A 6000-nucleotide genomic window follows, 5' to 3' on the forward strand; every position below is an offset into this window, starting at 1 on the left:
ATCAAACATGACCTCATTTGGATTCTGTGCTGTTTAGCTAAAGATCTAATGCTGATGAGGGGTCTAATTTATTTCTACTTGACTTTGAGACTTTAAAGGAGTGTCAGACATCCCTGTCAACTGATCGATCACCTATCTCTGTAAAACTGACACTGAGCTTTGGATTTGTTTATGTCTCTGCCCCAGATCTTCTACAGTTTTGTATTGGTATGCTGCTCCTTGGCTAAATAATCCATAGACAAATGCCCTTACGCTGGCACTGCAATCATTTATCTCTGATCGCCAATTAGTTTCATGCCTTGTAAGGTTTTCTCGGTTTTCTAAAATTTTGGTTATCCAGTTCCCTCCTTACATTGAGTTGTTTTCTATATCCACATCTCCCCACACACACACACAGACACATATGATTATGTATCATGTCCTGATGTTTGGGAATCCTCATGGCTGTCACTCTGTATTTGTGCCTAACAGCATGTAGTAAGCTGTGACAAAGCAGGCTTTTACATCAAAGGTAATGGCATTGGTAAAAAGAAAAAAAGTCACTCATAAAAATAAAAATAATATATTTATGATTACAGCTTATTCAGCACCATTTTTACATAGGTATTCTGTTGTGTAATGCTAACAACATCAGACAACATAATCAAATGATCTGCATAATTACAATGATATCTACACACTTAATGTTAAATTCCTTTTTAAAGAATCTCTGTTAGTGCTGCTATAGTCAAACTCCTGGGGAATATTACTCCCCACATATTTAATCATATACTACAGGTAGAAGTGAAAATAATTTGTGGGATTTTTTGTGTTTTGAAGTAGGTCAGAAAATCTGGGCTGGTAATGTACTGGGACTCACCAAGTCTCAGCAGGGTATAGTTTCCTTCTCTTGCCGTTTCAGGATGGAGGAGTAATTGAGCACTAGGTGCCTCTACTCCTGGAGACGACGGCGGCCATGGAAATGTCCCCTCACAGACCAATAAAAATGTCCTCTCCCTCTTGCTGTAATTGGACCAGGGACAGTGGGCTTGGGCTTTGGCCCAAGGAGACCACCTGTGGAAATGCTTTGCTCAATACACCACTATTAAACTGATGAGACAGGGGACTCCCTGGGAGGGAAAAAAAAAAGCACAGTAAAAAGAGTGATGCTGATGAGAACAAGGAGACAAAACAACTGCAACAAAACTGGAACATTTCAGAAATGCTCACTGCTTACTCAAATTGACAGCTGCCAGAGTTCTACAAATCTACTGAAAAGACTGAAATTAATCTGTCTGCCAGTACAGATTGGGATTGTGTAGTGACAAGAGCTATCATCTAAATCCAATTTCAATATGAACAATAGAATAAAAAACAAATTACCTGAATTCAGCCAGTGAGAAGTCAGGCAATAACAGTGACATTAACAATTAGAGCATCAAAGTTAAATAACCTAATGTGAAAAGAGAACGAAATATGCTTTCCTATAAAAGTAACACTTTGATTACATTTTTTCAGCTAAGTTTGGGGATTTTATCTTCCAGTTTTTTATTTAGCAGTGAAAAAGAATAACCTGATGTCAGGTGCCTTAATTTGTTAAAACTACCCATGACCTTTGTCAGTTACACTCTGTCTTTAGATGATACGGTAACATGATTACAAAATACAAGACTGACATTTTTTTATTTATCATGGAGAGTGATTCATATTGAACAATCATTTATAAAACACCACACTACTGAGGAATTTAAGTGCTACATGCTCTGCAATTGTGTTTCAAATAAAATCATTCTAGGCTATTCCCACAAAATATCACAATCAGTGTGAAAACGCTAAAAAGAAGCGACATTGAGAGGATTCCAAAGCAGCAGGTGGTGATATAATCCTAAACATATAAAAAGTTTAGCTAATGAAAAAACTACAAATAATAACACCCGGTTTTACATTGGCCATTAGGGCCAATCACAAGTGCCCATGCTCTCTCTTTAGTCACTGATCACACTGGATGATAAAAGCTGGAAGGTAGCGATGGACACCTACATCCAATGATAATGTAACAGATGATAACAACCACTCTGTCAGTTTTTACAAGATAACTTCATCTTTCTTGTTTTTATTGTCCAATCCATCCATCCATTCTCTACCATTTATCCTTTTCAGGGTCGCAGGGGGGAGGCTATCCCAGCTGTCTTAGGGCGAGAGGCAGGGTACAGGTCACTAGTCTGTCACAGGGCTAACTCAGAGACACAGAGTTTCTCCACTAATTGCATGTCTTTGGACTGTGGGAGGAAGCCAGAGTACCCGCAGAGAACCCACGCAAACACGGGGAAAACATCCAAACTTCACACAGAAAGACCCCGGCTTGATGGTGGAACTGAACTCAAGACCTTCATGCTGTGAGGCTAGAGAGCTAAATTCTGCGAAATTCTGAATTTACCGGATTTGAACTTGCCATGTAACGTATATACACACTGAATCCACTGAATTAAAAAAAAAAATGAAGTCTACATCAAGCTATGATGAGGTGGCACTGATGTTTATAAAACAGAAAAGTAAGAAACCGAGTAAGATCTGTTTAGTCTGATCTGAACAATTGGAAAAATTGACCTTGGTTTAAAAAAATAACTAAATGCTGCAAAATTTCCCAGTAAAATTATGTGAACTGCATTAAGAATAGGTGAAATATTTGGACTAAAGGCTTTTAACTTGTTATTTCACCAACAGAAATGTGGCCTGGCCACTGAGAGTGGGGGCTGTGAACCAGAGTGATAAAACAGCTTTGAAGCACATATCTTCTTATTGTTATCTGGCAGGACTTTAAAAATGTTACGTATAAATTATAAGTGCAAATTTAAAAGCTAAAATTGTTGTGAGACATATCTTAGACGAGTTCAGCATTACTTTAATGGTCTGATCTGTTTCTTACTGCATTCATCAGGATGACGCGTTACAGTGTCACAGCCTTTCAGTTACAGTCACCCAGGTCACACATGGATCACAGCCAGGAGATTTAACCCTCTGCACACAGGGCTGAAGAAGGTGTGGAAGAACAGGTTGAGATAAGAGGAAGAGGAGAGAGGGAGCAACAAGAGATAGAAGACAGAGAGAAGCTGCAGGCAGACAGAGTAAAAACGCTAAGGCATTCACACTCAAAGCCCATTTAAACATTCATCTGGCTTCTCTCTTCTCCTGCATTCATGCTGCACAGCCAATTCCGGGGCGATAAGCCAGCTGTGCGCTTCTCAAGGTAAGAGAGTGAATAGAGCAGTACAATCTCTGGCTGATGCTGAGGAGGGACAGAGCCTACACACTGACCTTCCGTATGCTAGCTTTACTTCAGCAGTAGAGGAGGGTTTCATAAACGGATTATTCTGCTCAGTCACCTTTGACCTGTCTGGCTGCCTTCCATAACGACTCAAGCTGCCTGTCCATCACTCAAAGAGAAGCAGAAAGAGAGGAAGATAAGAGGGGAGATGGTTTCAACCTGTGGGAAGGGATTAAACCCTCTGTTGCTTGGCTGTGGAGACACAGGGGGGCCAAAGTGAGGGATCGGCAACTGAGTTGTCAGAAACTGCAGCTGCCACCGTCTGTGCTGGTGACTCAGTAGGTCAGGGTAATATGGAGGAACTGAAGTGACCTTTTTCATCAACTGTGAGACAAGGCTGTTCAACATTTTCCCTCCGCTGACAATTATGATCTATCAAAAGTGGCAGAGAAGCCCGAGGAGAGCCACTGAATGCCAAACATCCCGAGTTCCACCCACAAAGAACTGCATTTTCCAACGTGATTCACAGGAGCTGGAAAGGAACTTCCAGCCCTTCATTGAAAAAATACTGAGGATGACTCAGCCATATTTGAAAGCATTGTTATAGAACACACATTTAGTGACTGACTCACCAGATCTAGATAATGACTGCTATGTAATTCAAAAAGTGAGTATAACCTGGAGAAGAATTATAGAAGCACATTTTCTCATTGCTTAAATCAGAACGCTGGATATGTAGGAGTGAAAATCCTCTATAACGTGTCAAAAGGAAATTAACATGTTATATCACAAGTTTATATAGAAAATGATTACAAAAAATATCCTCTTGTTGTCAACTCTTTGTATTCCTAAGGACCGTAGCTGGCCATGACTGACAGTTGATGTTTTGGATGATGGTGAGCCAGTGAGCTGTAACAACTCACTCCAACAAAACAAAATCTCCTACAAGTCTCAAAGGAAAGCTCTTTGAGGGAGGCATCCAATTCCACCTTCCTTTCAGCAATCATCCACCAGGCACGCAGGAATAAAAGAAGCAGGACTGAGAGGGCAAGAAAGTAAAGGAGATTGAGACGCACAGAGGAGAGATGAGGGGGGCAGAAGAAGGAAGCGGGCGAGAATGAATGCATGAAGTATTGTAAGCAGGAAGCTGAAAGAGAAAGAAAGGTTGTGCGAGTACAGGGGATTTTCTCCTCTCTACTCTCTCCATTTCTCCCTCTGGCAATGTAGCGGTTATTTACTGCGGCTTCTCCCCTCCCGGTGGAATGGGAGGGAAATGGGCTCTTAACTGGGTTTCCATACATCACCTGCTGACACTGATGCTTGTAGTTTTGGAATGCCTACATCTGATGTTTCTCTTTAAAATCAATTATTTACAGAGTATCTAAGAGCCTTACAATTCATCATAGCTAATTGCAGTGCATCACCGCGGCCGTAGATCACGTCAACGGCGTCTCGCTCTGTTTCGAATTTGTTTTTAAGTGGCAGAAAAGTGGTGAAAGCTTCTGACGTTCTCAGCTATGAAATTACCGAAACTGAGCTCAGCAGTTTAGCTTTCATCAGCCCACCCTTGATTTAAAAAAATCTGTCAATCATTTACACCTCGGATGAAAGTCGTTTTTACACTGTTTATTGTGCACTGGCAATGCATTTTAATAAGACCTGTCATGCCATCAGACTATTAATAGAACAGAATAAAGTAAAACTGAAAATAGTTTCATCAGGCTCTTATGTATTTAGTATTATGAAGCACTGATCCCCATGCTGACATGTCACATGTAGTCACAAGGCTTTCACCTAGGGGACAGAGTTAGTTTTTGACTCTCAGATTTCATTTTCATTGTTTGTTTGTTTTTTTACATTGATTTTCTCTGTCTCAGCTGGAACAGGCTACAGATATTTCCAGAGCGACAAGTCTCTTCCCATTTGTCTGTGGCCTTTCAAAGAAAGTGACAGTAGAAAAGCAAGTCAGTAATTGGCAACAATATAGTAAGGTGACTACAAACACATGTGTGATATGCTGCAATCAATCACAATCAAGGAGAAAATATGTTTCAGTTTGGTTTCACGAGAGTCAAAACTTTAGACAAACACCCGCATTTAGTCAGTTTGATCAGTTAATGGAAACGTCTTATTAACAACAGACAATCGGGATCCATTTTTAAAATGCTCTGACTTTGATTAATCACAACTTTAAGGAGGAAGCATGAATACAATTTTGGGTTTCTAAATAACTGACTGCTGACTGATCAGCAGTAGTGGTGTTTGGTTTTTAGAAATGTTGATGGTTCTTCAACAACCTTGGATGCCATGAGGACAACCCACAAAAGTCCTGAGGGATTATACATGGTGTTCATTAGATATGATGACTCGCTGGAAATAAAGGTACCTGCTGGTACCCAGCTGTGTTTACATACAAGGTATACATCGATGAGATTGCAAGGACACCCCAGCATGTGTATCCCTTTAGATCTTGTTGCTTGCTATTGACACTCGTGATGAAATCCTTCCACTCTGAAGAGACCTCAGCACACCTGTAGCCCACAGAGTGGATGAAGTTGTCATCCACAGTGGAAATTTGTTTGAATTTTCCCAAGGTGGCTGCCCCCCTCCTCCACCACCACCACCACCACCACCAGCATTCACAGTCTGATTGCTTTTACACGAATCTAAATGAAATACAACTGCATTAGGAACCAATCCAAGAAATACATTAACCTTTACAAATCAAAACATGTCATATCCTTTGAGCTGGTGCC

This window comes from Oreochromis aureus, linkage group 5, assembly GCF_013358895.1.
Source record: "Oreochromis aureus strain Israel breed Guangdong linkage group 5, ZZ_aureus, whole genome shotgun sequence".
In the NCBI taxonomy this organism is placed as follows: domain Eukaryota; kingdom Metazoa; phylum Chordata; class Actinopteri; order Cichliformes; family Cichlidae; genus Oreochromis; species Oreochromis aureus.